The following is a 15,131-nucleotide window of genomic DNA, read 5'->3' on the forward strand; positions in this document are numbered from 1 at the left end:
AAAATTATATAGGGCTTAGAATTTATTTGTCTTGAAATGTTAAAAATTATTTTGCGTCCACATTCAAATTTATATTAGGAGATAATATTTCTGAACTTCAAAGTATTTTAATTGTCGGTTAAGGGATCCTGAAAAACATTTAAAAATCAAATCATGAAAACTTTGTTATGAAACATTGCATGGGGGGCAAGGGGCTTTTCAATTTCCAGGCCTCCTCCAAAAATTATTTCTGAATCCCCCCCCCTTGGTAATGGACTAACAAAAGGCGCAATTTTCTCTTTTATCTAAGACTTCCTGTAGTTTTAATGACCTAGAACTAAGAAAACTTTATAATGTCAAGATCCTTTCTTTTTGAGTTTACCCAAAAGCAGAATTTGTAGATAAATGGAAACTCGAGTGGCTTTACAATATTCACAAAATGGTGAGAAACCAAATATGCAGCTCCATTATGTAACAAACAATACACACAATGACTATACAGTTTTTAGTAGATTCAAGCCTAATAACGACACTCTAAGCAGGACCGTCATTTCAACATTTTCGAAAGGAGGGGGAGGGGCAAAGGCTGTGCACTAAACGCAAAATACATCGGAAAACATTAAAAATCACGCCCACTTTTATTAAATCATCATTATTTTTTCGAAATCGGGGGGGGGGGGGATGCCTCCCATGACCCCTCTAAGGAATGACTCTAAGTGCATTCAGATAATGGTGAAACAGAATTTCCGGATATTTTTTCATAAAATAACGGGGGGAGAAGATAAAACAATTGTTTCCTTCACATGAAAAATATTGAGCATTTTGAGGTACAATTTTGTGTATCCATATAAAAGCTACCCTAGATTAGCTTTTCAAAAAATGAAGTTTATATTCAGTCGAACTTTTTTTAAAAATATTAATTTCATAATTCATAACGCACATTATTTTAATCACCATAAAAAGTGCTTTAATGTTATCTGTTGGGTTAATTTACATTACTGGGTTACTGTCGGTTATTTCAAGTTCTGTCTCATGGAAAAGCAATTCACATCCACGAAAGTTTATTTAAATCTGCAAAAATACCAGAAAATACTCCACATTACGCAGTGGATTATCCTCACTTTAATTGCGGCGCAGTTGGCTAAACCAAATTGCGCTGAAATTGATATACAAAAGCGCATTTCGAATTACGGGACGCGGGAGCGTCCCGCCCCGCCAAGGAAACCAAACGTCAACAGTCAACAGAAGCAAATCACTGCCAAAGACGAAAGAAAATAAAGCGACCAAGAACAAGATTACGCGACAGAACGAATTGGGGTTTTTTGGGTTTTTCACCCCTCTGTATCTCAGCTCCATGAAGACCCCCGGAGTTGATTTTTGGTACACTCAATTTCTAGTGGCCCCTGACGCCGTAAACCCAAAATACAATCCCCTAGACCATCAGGGGGAGGAGGTATTAAAGTTATAAACTCGCTGTTCCAAAAAGTTTTCGCTTTTCTTTGACAGGGCTACAGCCCAGACGAAAAAAGGAACCAAGCTGAAATTTCGCCACACCCATTCCTTGTGCCCTACTGATGAGCCTTTTGTGCCATTTGACCCCCTCCCCTTCCCCCCTCGTTTTTACCCCCCAAATTGTACCTTCCCGAGGTTCTATCACAGCCCCCCGGGGGCCTACGGTAATGATTTTTTGTATACATATTCTTGGGAGGCCATTGAGTACATATACAAAAATTCAACCCCCAGGGACATCATGGGCCGGAGTAATTAAAGTTTGAAAATCACCAATTTTCCCTAAATTCTTATGTACTTACTCTCAGCTCATAGGGTTTGTTTATCTCGGACTGCAATTGCAAAGTTAGAACAGATCTAACAGTTATTCCAAAGTTGTCTTAGGAAATGAAATTCAATCAAGACTTAAACATATCCAACAGTCGCAACTAGACGTTAAATCGCGGATATCACAAATTTGACACAGCGACTGCGCATGCGCGCAGACTAAGCTCATTGGGCTTTCTGTTTTCAGATTCTATGTTGTTTGTTTACACTTAAGCAGAGAAACAAATTAATGAATGAGATTAGAATGCTGTCCCCCCCCCCCCCCCCCCCCCCAGTTTCGCGGATACAAAATTTCTTTTCTTCCTGTTTTTCAGTTTTGATACATTTATGGAGGGAAGAAATTTTAAATGTCGGCGCGAAACTGGGGTTAAACCATTACAATATTTTACGTGACAAATTATATGAAACTGTACGCATATTAGTACGGCACATATGCGTTATTTCGTTTTTTAAATGAACTTTTAAACAAAACTAGGTATTAAACAAGACAAAGACTTCTAACAAGAAAAAGATATATCACCAAACAATTAAAATTATCCCATAAAACGTAAAATAATCCACGATTTAAGAAAATATGTAATTAAACAAAAAGTGAAAAGCTAGATTAAAATAGCCCTCAAGCTGTAAAACATTTTAAGAAACCTTCATGAAAATGTTGAATAATCTGTCAAATAAAGAAACTGTAATAAAATTTATTGTGAAGTTGTAAAATACTCGAAAGCAATATAATTTAAAATATAGTATTTTATTATCCAAGAAATTTTCTTTGCAACAGAGAGAGGATACAAGAATTGTAATAAAATTTAAACCGCCCAATTCTCGCAAAATGAACATAGAATCTTAATAGTCAGAAAATAACTTGACGTAAAATTAGGCTAGCCGTTATTGTTCCTTAAAAACACAAAACAGCGTTGTTTCAATTGAAAATTTTTTGACTTGATGTTCCCAATTCTAAAAATACAGACAAAGTAATAATATCAATGCAAAAATATGTGATATCTCATCAAAAACAACCCTGTTGTAAAAATTTCCCCGCCAAGAAAACCTTTAACTTTTCCGCACAAAAAAGAAAACCTGCATCCTAAACCCAAAAACCCTCAGCCATAAAAAGTTAAGATATCTAGTTTGCCCGCCAAGTATCTGCCAAACTATCATCCTCCCTCTTCTCCTTTTTCATCACAGCTACTTCCATTAGAACCTCCTCCCACCTTCAACTCCTCAGAAATATGGATAGATCTTTTAAATTGTTTATCTTGTTTGGCGGGAAGCTTTTTGCTCACCAAGCAACCACTTCACTTTGGTAAGCTTCCCGCCAAACAAGATAAACAATTTCAAAGAGCTATCCATATTTCTGAGGAGTTGAAGGTGGGAGGAGGTTCTAATGGAAGTAGCTGTGATGAAAAAGGAGAAGAGGGAGGATGATAGTTTGGCAGATACTTGGCGGGCAAAGCTAGATATCTTAACTTTTTATGGCTGAGGGTTTTTGGGTTTAGGATGCAGGTTTTCTTTTTTGTGCGGAAAAGTTAAAGGTTTTCTTGGCGGGGAAATTTTTACAACAGGGTTGTTTTTGATGAGATACTGATTACTAACTGAGATTAAAATTGCGGGAAGCTTTAAGTTGATGCGCATTTAAACATAAGACCCTTCAATGGGTGGTCACGGGAGGTCAATGTGACTTCTCAAAAATTTCCTCATTCAGCATATTTTGTCTGACGATTTGGCAAAGTTATCATCATTTGGCAAAATTTGGAGCTCAATTTGGCAATTATCATCATTCGGCGAAATTTGCAGTTCCATTCGGCAAAACTATCATCATTCGGCGAAATTTGGAGTTCCATTCCGCAAAATTATCATCATTCGGCAATATTTTCAGCTCCATTCGAATTGAGAATTTTTGTCAGCCCAAAAATTTAAGTTCGGGACGCACCTGAGTACAACAGAAGATGTGTTCAAAATTTGACTTTTGTTGTAATATCATCTCAATTCAACGAAGTGAATAAAGGGTTCCATATAATTAAAAACACGTGAATGCAATTTTCATTAGCAAGTTTAGGCCGTATTATGCCAAATTGTTGGCGATTCGGCAAAATTATCATCAGTTCCATTTCGGTAAAATTATCATCATTCGGCAAAATTGGGAGTTCCATTCGGCAAATTCAGAATTTCTGCCGCGACAAAAATTTAAGTTCGGGATGCCCCTGGACCCTTTAACAAAAACTAATGACATTTTATTTCAACAAATTATTCCTGATAAACTGACACATTTCATGTGTCTTAATACTTAAAAAAACAAACAAATAAAAACAAAATTTCGTTTCTGTACAAAATATCAGCTGAATCTTTCTATGTTATAGCAATTTTCGCTACACTTTGTGGACAGCCCCTGCTACCTTTGATGTCGAGAAAACATTGCTTAGATCGGAAAAGGTGCAGCACATTCATTTAACTCGTGCTGCTGTTCCAATTAACGTTAATGAGTTCAGTGAAAGGGTCATAAATTGTTAAGTTTCCGAGAGTTTTACATTAAAAGACGAATAAAGCAATTCTTATTCACCTCTAAATTTAATCTAAATGCTTCTTCATATTCAGAGATTTCGCCCAATGAAGCTTTAGATCTTTAAACTGTGGGGGACGTGAATTCAGTGACCATTTGATAAAGTGGCGTCCCCCCCCCCTTTTTTTGGTTTATTTATTTATTTTATTTTTTAAATTAGTAACCAAAAAACTAGGAATTATAAAAAAAAACACACACACACAGAAGTGTCAAAATTTTCAGATCATAATTATTTATTTTACTTTGTATATCTGTTTACGAAACATTATTTGGCACAAGCAGGAACTTTTAGTTTATGTATTCATTGTTTAGATATTAGTGAATCAATTGTTTTACTAAAACAAGCTATACTTGTTTTTTAAAATTATTACCAAGTGTTAGTGACATCTCAAAATACTTTGGGGTAAATAATGTAAGTGTAATTCATGTTTAAGTGTTTCTTAGGGGAATGTTAGTGTACATAATTCATCGAAATCTTAAGAAAAACGTGAGTTAAGCTAATAGATTTGCATCAATTACCACTCATATGCTCTCAAAACCAGCCTTAGCAAAAATGAACATTTTTTTTCAACTTTCATTTTTTTTTTTTTTTTTGCTACCGCTAAAAATCCTATGCTTTCCGTTTTTCCCCCCTCCTCCCCCCTCCCCCACTTTTCAGTCCCGATTGCCGCCTCTGATTTAATTTCTACTTTTTCTGAAAAGTTATATTTAGTCCCACTTAATGTGAATATTTTTTTCCTAAGTGTGACTCTTCCACGCACATGGAATTTTTTTTTTCTTTAACTTAAACTGAAATTATTTTAATAATTTTCTTCCTTTGTAGACTCTGTTCTTAAGATACTGTAAACTCCAGTAAATTGAATATTGTGCTGAATTATTTTATCATTTGTTGGTCTTCTGGGTTAGTTACTGAAATGAAATTAAAATACTTTGAAATCGAAAGTAAAACTTTTTTTCAAAACTTATCAAATTTCCTATATCATATGAATATAAAATTATCAAATTTCCTATCGTATATGAATATAAAATTATCAAATTTCTTATTATATGGTTATAAAAACATGTATTGCACAATATCGTATGTATAAAAACGACATGTATATTTTGAAAATGCTTTTGAAGCTTTACAAAATGACTGAAATGTGTTTGTAACTGTTACATTCAGCTCTATTCGAATATCGGGCGAATTTACTTCGATATCGGTGTCGATTTTGACTGGGTTAAGAGAAGAAAGCTGTCGAATTCGTAAGATATTCTCTGATTTCGATACTAAAATGAAACCGATATTTACTGTCGATTTCAATTCGACTGCTCGGTTAGGTGTCGAAGTCACTCTAGATTTTGTTTGTCCAGCGATTTACACATCCGAATTTTCAAGTTCATGCTAAATTTTGTGGACTGTAACTGAAATCTTGAATGTGAAACAGGTAAAAAGAGATACTTTGAAAGACGTAAAATTAATTTATGCGTAGTTTTCTCTTTATTTTTTTGCGTAAAGAATACAAAAAGATGACTTTGAATAAATTACTCTTGTTCTGGGTGTCTGAAATGCAAGTTCATCAGTAGTGACGCTTTTTTTGCCCTGTATTTTTTTTCCCGATTCAACAAACCTGCTGGAAAAATAAATTTCTAAAACGAAGAGAGTGAATAAATAAGCGCGTAAAAATTAGTATCTTAGCCGTGCGAAAGTATAATTTTATAAGAGAACAGAAAAGTGATGGATTTAAAATAATAGGAAAAAAAGTGATTTTTTGTTGAATCGGAAAAGTGAACTGCCGTGTGCAGGTAAACGGCAGTATCTGCAGAAATGAGTTTTCGAGACATTCGAAGAAACGCGTTTGGGTTCAATACTAACAATAGGGAAAGGTTGGAATTAGACGTATTTTTTGCGCCTTTTTTTCAGCGGAAACCAAATAAGCGAGCTTGTACAATAAAGCTAATGTACAATAGATGACAAAAATGCAAAAAAAAAAAAAAAAAAAAAAAAAATAATTAATTAATTTGAACTTTGACATCTTAAATTCAAATTATGTTTTTCGCAATCACGAGTCTGTGTGTGTGTGTATGTAGGCGTGTGTGTGGGGGGGATGTTTGTTTGTGTGTGCTGGTATGTGTATGTGTGTAGGCATGTGTGTGTGGACAGTTGTGTGTTTGTGTGTGGGGGGGTATGTGTGCGTGGAGGGTATGTGTATGTAGGCATGTGTGTTTGTGTGGGAGGTATGTGTATGTGTTTGTAGTTGTGTGTATGTGTAAGTAGGTGTATATGTTTGTGTGTGTATGTGTTTGTGTGTGTATGTGTAAGTGTCTGTGTGTATGTGTTTGTGTGTGTATGTGTAAGTGTCTGTATGTATGCGTGTGTGTGTAGGTGTATGTGTAAGTGTAGGCAAGTAAGTGATGCAACCTGGAGACGGTTTTCGCTAGAGGAGCAGCATCGTGAGGTGGCCGGCCGGCTGACGGTGGTGCTGCAGAGGAAGGAGGGGGAAAATAAAATCATAGGAATTCAAAACTGTCAAGTGAGAACAATAAGCAATCGTGATTGCTCAAAAAATGAAAAATTTGCAGTTACTGCCCTTTACCTGCACCGGGCAGTAAAGCTTTGCTACCCTTACGCAGGATGATTATAAAAATGACGGTTTGTATCTTTTTCCACAATTTGACTGTTTTTGGTTTATGTTTAATAATCGTATAAAGTTTTAGAAAGGTGCAATGAATATTGATTAAAAAAATATTTAGGGTGTTTTTCTACCTTAAATCAAGTCTTCACATTTCCCCCCAAAACGTGAAAAAACATGAGTTTTCCCTCGAAACAGGATGAAAAAAAAAAAAAAAAAAGAACTGTAGTTCCCTACTTTAGCATTCACCATGTGATATTATGACTATGTTTTATACTACATATGAAGCATTGTGTATTTTGTGGACAGTCCCAGCCTTTTAATTACAATCCCGCCCCCAAGTTTAATTGGGCATGTTTTCAGCAGGAAAGTCTAGATAAATAATTCCTGATGTAGGAAAATAATAGCGGTATAGCAACTGTCGAAAATGACATTTTCTTCAATAATCTATTTTCATTTATGAGCGATACAAAGTGCTATTGTCTTTCTTGCACAATGCTCCATTTTTTGCCACATTCAAACAAGAAATTTTAACTCTTATTAATTGAGGTAATATTACACAGGAAAACATTCAAAATTGTCATTTGCAACGTCAAATATACTGTCACAAAAGGCATTGAATTTGGTAACGTGTCTAAGATGTTTTCATTTAAGTCAGTCAAAGCGTTGTTTTTAACAATTTGATCAATTGCTCTATCTCAACTATTTTAATAGTATTAGAACGTTTCGTGTGTGATCTGTACTACATGTATAAAATGCAATCATTATAAATATAATTTATAATCATTGCATTTTTATAATTATATTATGTAATTAATTATTATAATGAAATAAATCATGATTAAAATTATCTCTGAATCAATACAGGAATGTGGGGCAGCTAATCCGTTATAAAGTGAATTCTTTTTTCAGTAATTCATCTTATAAATTAAATAATTTTCTGGATAAATTGTTTTCAAGGGAATACTTATATCAGCTTAATCTGTTTTAAAAATTCAAGCATCATTTTTTTACTTCCTTTTACAAAAAAGGAAGTATTGTATTCGCGAAAAAATTTTCACTCAAAAAATCGCCCTTAATTTCCATTTTGCTCACCCCCAAATGAATGTAGAGTTTTTTTTTCGATTCGACCACATGCGGAAAAGTGCCTAAGAATGTATAGGCACGCGAAATATCCATTTTGACCATCACCGAGGTAATTACAACGACTTTTCTCGTGACGTCTGTATGTATGTGCGTATGTGTGTATGTGCGTATGTGCGTATGTGCGTATGTGCGTATGTATCTCGCATAACTCAAAAATGGTATGTCCTAGAAAGTTGAAATTTGGTACATAGACTCGTAGTGGGGTCTAGTTGTGCACCTCCTATTTTGGTTGCATTCGGGTGTTTCTAAAGGGGTCTTTTGCACCTTTTTGGGGGGAAATCATTGTTAATTTCGATGCAAACTCAAGTGGTGTTATAATTTGGCGGTCACTTGGCGATATATCGCCAGTCTTTTGGTCGCCAAGTTTTGTCGCCAACTTGGCGAAAAATTTGGCGATTTTTTTTTTTTTTTTTTTTTTTAATCTGCTTTCAATGTGGCCATTGCTAGTGATATTTAAAGAGTTAGAGAGAGAATCCCATTAAAATTGCAATAATAGGGAAATAGCATTAAATTGGTGTAAAAGGAAGTCATGTGATGCACACATCAGCTCGTTTTTTTTTACACTTTAGATGAAATTCAATAAAAAATTAAGGGAAGTGTTAAAAAATGTAATGTAAGCTAAAAATTTTGAAGATTACGTTTGCTGTATTGATATTCTTTTGCAAGAATTTTCGTGACATTAATTTTCCAGCTAAGGGGCATTTTAGGACCTATAACAGAGTGAACTTTAAATTCAGCTAAAGGGCCATTTCACAAAAAAGTCAACCCTTTGTCTCGCACGTGACAGTTCATGTATTTCATTAAAAAGTAATAATTTAAAAAGGTATTGACGAAATTTTTTGCTTAAGAAATCATACATAAGTTTGTAATTTGTTAAGCTAAAAAACTGTGTTCATTAATATTTTAAAGTATTATTTCCGTGGAATGGCCCTAAATAAAAATAAATAGCACTGATAAACTAGAATTTTTTTACCAATTTAAGTACCTATGGGAATTAAGAAGATACTAAAAAAAGAGTGAATTATTTTTTCATTTCAGAGATATTCCTGCTTAAACATCCTCAAAAAAACTATTTTTTGACTTTAAAAATGCAGAAAAATTTTCATGAAATTGAATGGTAGGTGCCAATTAGATGAGTTTTGTCTGCAATCATATCGCAAGTGTAAATTTTATCGTGGATTGTAAATAAATAATTGATTTTCTTAGCATTTCAAAACCTGAAAAAAGGTAGATTTTAAAATACATATTTGAGACGAACTTTTGAGTACTGGTAGAAGAAATATCGCTGTTCTAAAAGAACAATGACGCAACTGCTAAAGTTGAAATTTTACAGGCGACCAAAGAGGAGAAAAAAATAGTTTTAAATATAAACTGAAAATAAAAACAGACTTGGAACTAAATATTAATTTTTAACTCTCCATTAGGTACCATTTTAAACAAAAGGAACTGCAATCTCGCAATACTGTCCCTGAATTTTCTAATAATTCAGTCCGAATTTACCGAATGAGAAAATTTTCAGAAGGCCGCAGTGACCTTCTGTGACTCCCATGCCTAGGTCCTTAGGGTTAGCGCGGCCTTTACGTATAAAATAAAATGTGAAAAAATATTTCTAACTTGTCTAGTAGATGTAGCACTGTAGCAGCAAGAGTCTAAAACTGCTTAAGCTTTAGACTCTAGAGCTTTGGACTTAAAGAGTAGGACAGTTAAAAATAGAGAAACTGGTTAAAAGTTACACTGAAGGACTTGAATTGTTCTATCAGAAGCCCATTTATAGAGAAACATTTTTATTCTGCAATGGCTTAAGAAATAATTGATTGTAAGCAAAAGTGCGCTTGGGAATTTAATACTAGAACGATGGGAAAGTTATTTCTTTACATCGATGAGAGAGTGATTAATTCGTGGCGACATGGATGACTGCACGCTTACTTACCGACAGGAATTGGTCACAATGTGTCACCAGTTCATAGATTTCCGTCGACTGACACAAATGACTGCTTGGTTTATCATGCGAAGAAAGAAACATCTGTAGATTGAAGCAGCAAGGGAACTTCCAGGTACTTAGAGGCCTATGCCGAAAATAATCAGCGAAATCACTACTTGCATTTTCCCCTCTACTTTGGCGGCGCTATAACCACAACTGCTATATATATATATATATATATATATATATATATATATATATATATATATTCTCTTTACCTCCATACTTCCCTAATACTGTTGCTAACTTCGATAAAGAAATATTTGGCACATAAAAAATATTTAATTCCCTGGGGTACGATTTATGGGTTGCACTTAAGGACATACACTGCACTGAATTTTTAAAATGTTAGATGAGCAGTTCAGTAAAATCAATTTCAGCTGTGTTTAACTAACAAATATTACTACTTTCTTTAATGTACAAAAAATATAAAAACCTGCTTGAAAGCGTACTAGAAAGATAGTTGATGCGTACTTTCTAATCAAGAAAAGGAAATTTACATAACTAGCTGACTAAAGTAATAGAAAAGGCTTATAAATTTACAACCATGAAAAGAGGCAATGAATGCAATGAATTTACTGTAAAACAATGCATCACTACGTGCTTATGCAATGCCAAATAATAATAATAATAATAATATTAATTTTATCAACATAAAATTGAACGGAAAAAATCAGGACACCAAACTGTCAATCGTTTTGAAAAATACCCTTATAATTTATTTGTGAAAAACGTTTGATAAATATTGTGTGAGCCCACAATTTTAATTAAAATTGAACAATTTGGTTAATATCGTGTGACTGAAGCAAAAGTAGTTCAATGCTTTTTATAAATTGACTTCTGGACTGATATTGAGAAAGATACTAAGAACTAGCAGGCATTGCTGTGAAGTATCTTCTGGAGTTTACGACAACTTAATTCCACGAAAAATTATTTTCGAGTTCAGCTGAACTGAAGAGGAACAATCTTAAGACGATTTTCAGATGAATTTCACCAAGCTGGAACCAAACAGGAGCTGAAGTTAGAACTAATTATTTCCTTAGGGTTTTTTAATTTTAAGTCTGAATAATAAAGGTTTTGCACATCAAATTAAAATTTCTCGTTTTTGTTTAAATTACATATATGTAATTAAACGTTATGGTTCAACAGGTACACTGTAAAAAAAATCCGAAATGTTACTAATTATTTTTGAGGCACGTTTCGGGATTTCACAAGTTGCACAAATGCAGACTTTTCACTGTTGTGAAACATATGTTCAGCTACCAGTTTAGAGATTGAGCGTGTTTATTAAGTGCATCGGCTTTAGCTCCATTACGAACCGCCCAGATCAACTAAACGCCCACTAGGAGCAAAGAAGTTACTGAGTAGCTGCAGGAATTGCAGACGAGAGAGATGCTTGGGCCTTACTTGCAATTCTGTCTTAGCTTTGGCCATGGTTGCATTAATACTTCTGGTGTTTTCTTGGTAAATTAGGAAAGTTCTAATCAATTACAGTAAACCCATATGTTTTTCTTGAAGGTTCTCGAGACATGCCTAGCTTTAACCGGGGAAATTTCCATATTCTTCAGAAAGAACACTGTTTTTTTGCAAGATATGTTACTGGCTAAAATTAGCCACATCCGCTTCCCAATTTTTTCGAGAACGTTTCTGAATTGTTTTTACAGATTAAAATTTAACTAATACAACACATTTTAGCAAAACTGAAGTGTTAATGCATAGCTAGTGACATATTTAAAGTGGTACGTGCGTTGGAAAGGGATGAAAATCCATGGTCTAGCCTGTCACGAACTTGTTCTATTGTTTTTATATGAGAACGTGCTGACTAAACGTTTCGTAGGATTCCTTCCTCGTAGAAGAAATTGTCTACCAGATCTGCAATTATGATCCTCTAAAAAAAAAATTATCTTCTTACTCGAGCACTGAAAGAAGCTAAAAAATCCTAATGGTCAGGAGGTAGGTCGGTCCTTTAGGGGGAGGGGATTGTCTCTCCCCGGCTTTGAAAAAAAATAGTGTTTTTACATATAAATGGGAGTGGTTTTTGCTTGTTTTCATACAAAATTTGCATTGAGTATACATACTTTAACCGCCCCCCCCCCCTGTAAAAATTCGAAATGTCGGGCCTATCAGGAGGTCCCTTGGTCCCCTTTCTGGAATACGATGTCATTTCGAGGTTTATTTTTCTTCCAAATTAAATCTGCATATTGTTAAGATGGGTTGTAAAACTGGCTTTTTCGTAGAAGAGCATAACAGATGAAGTAAAAGATGAAGTAAGTAAATAAAGGTAGTTTCGGAAGACACGCAAAAAAAAGAAAACATCCTCAAACGCGAATACGTAGGTAACTCCACTATAAAATAGAATTATTTATTTAAAATAGACTTTTACTATGCTCATGATTTTTAATAGTAGGGTAAGGCGGGGCATATCTCCGCCTCTGCTTTTCATTTTTGTGATATTGGTACACGTGTTACCACCCTCACAAGCAGGCATTTTTAAGCAGTTGTTTGTGCCACATTTTGCACCTCGTTTAAAAAATAACAAACAAAAAAAGGTTTTTGTGTGATCGAACGACGGAAAAATATTTCTAAACTTTTTAGTTTCTTTCCGAGCGCATTATATTTAGGCAAAGGATGTGTGTGTTCCTCTTTTTTCTGTATATTTAGTTACAAGTTTCCGTAAAGTGGGTTTTTGTAAACATAAATTAAAAGACTCACTTGAATTTTCTATTCGGTTTGTCTCTCCGGAGCACTGTGTGACACTGTATTGACAAACATTATGGATAATAAAATATGGCGTTAACTATTTATGTAGAAGTGGCTAAGTTAATAATCATTTCTACTTTCTTATTGAACACGATATGGCGATGTTTATATCAAAAATGTGTTTCCTCTTGTAAATGTTACAGAAAGAAAGGCCAAACATCAGGCAGATGTCTATACGTTCCCAAAGAATAATATTAAGAAATTTAATATTTGCTAATATTTTTTACTTATCTCTTATTGCAATTTTTTCGATCATTTTTATGTTGTAACACAGCACCCCAGATACGGGGCTTACTATTGAATGATTTAATTAAAGTGCAATTTAAATTAAGTAGTTGCTAATAGTGTTCATGTTTACATAATTTTAAACAAAGTGAGATTGCCAGTTTATATCCATGCCAAAAATAAACTGATTTAAACAATATTTTCGACTCTACATTCTAGTTTTTTTTTTTTTTGTGTAACACTGTACTCCATCTTACTATACCCCTTTATATCAATGCAATATCTAAACAAAGTAAAACTTCAAAAATTTTAGAAATACTTCAGAGCTTTCTAAGCTGGCTCAGTTTTCCCTGCTAATTTGGGATACTTGGCATATTTTATTTTCAGCTGTGCCTTAATTCTTGGCCTTAACGTACTAAGTAGTCGCTTTTAGTTGTGTGTTCAAGATACACTAACAGCATTACAAAAGAAAATACGTGAATTTCAACTGTCAAATCGGAAAGCAGAAAAACCTAACATTGTATGAAATTTATGGGGGAAAAAAAGGAAAAGAGAACAGAAAATTTAAAAAGATAATTTTACCCGAGAATTAATATCAAAATATAAAACATATACAGTGAAACCTGTGTCCACTTGAGGTGCACTACTTTAGTGGTCAACTTACAAAGGTTGCTTTATATGATAAGGGCTAATTCCGTGCCTGAAAAAAGCGGTCAACTGAGACAGGTGGTCAACTTACAAGGGTGGTCAACTTCACAGGTTTTACTGTATTAGAAATCCAGGTAAATAAAAATTTTTCACTGCTGGTGTTTTTCTTTGTTGTTAGGAAGTTATTTGCTGTTACCTTCCCTACCCCTTGTTACCTTCCTTCCCTTTTGAGCTTTCATTGAAAAACTAAACACAATTCAAGAATTTTTTTTTAAACTACCGGGTGATATAATAAAATTGTATTAGTATTGTGGCATTAGAGTTTTCTTAGTAGTAAGCAGTGGTTTTTCCTATTCGCTTGTACCAATTTTCTTCCTTATATCTTCTTTATTGTACAAATAGCTTTTGCAATCGACAATTGCTGTCATTTTATTTTCTTTAAATTGAGAAATTAAATTTAGTATTACATAAAAAAATAAATAAGTGACCAGATATGGTGGCGCTTATACGCTTTTGTTTCGACTTGCAATTGTCTGCAGGAGTGAAGTCCGCAATCGCATCTGCTATTTGTCTGTCAAAATCGATTCTAATGCATTATTGGAGGAAGTCTCTTCCATAAATATGCATGAAAACGTAAAAATCTTTTAACCTAGTTGACATGTTGAGTGAAAAAGGAGTTGTGCATCGACGATAAAAATATGATTTCTTTTGGGCCAACAACCTGATAACTTTGAGAAGAAATATCATTTATCTGTATTTGATCAAAAAAAGGAGTCACTCTATCTGGAATAAGTATTCATTTTCTCGAAAGATCACGTTTCTGAATTCAGTTTCATTCCATATTTATTGATGTTTTTATAGCATTGGAGAAAATTTGACTTCTTAAGTCAGACTGCATAAAACAAACTTTATAGATGACCTCAAAATATGAACTCTTGTTTTTGCTGAGCATTTATTTTGAGAAATACATATCTTATAAGAGTCTCGTAAAGTGCTTTTTAGTCTCAACTTTTCTTTCAATTCCGTGTTTTTCTGCACATGAATTTTCTCAAAGTAAGTATGAAAAATCTTTCACTGCATTATTTTGCTTAAAGTTTATTGATAAATCAAAAGTAAAATTTGTTCTCAATCTATTCATACTTGTAAAATTTTCAAACTCGATGCAACCACTTTTCAGTAACACAAAACTTATTTTTGCACTCTTCTACTAATAATATGGACCATTGCTCTTTCAATTGTATTTAAAAAATATCCTAGTTTGCACACTTTTTTCATTGAACACGAACCATTTGCTGCACAATAACTGCGTTCACATGAGACTTTTGTACCTTTCAATTCCCTGCTCCAGCTCCGAAAAAAAACTTTTGGAAAATTCACCGTTCACATGTGA

The sequence above is a fragment of the Uloborus diversus genome, chromosome 10 (assembly GCF_026930045.1).
Source record: "Uloborus diversus isolate 005 chromosome 10, Udiv.v.3.1, whole genome shotgun sequence".
Classification (NCBI taxonomy): domain Eukaryota; kingdom Metazoa; phylum Arthropoda; class Arachnida; order Araneae; family Uloboridae; genus Uloborus; species Uloborus diversus.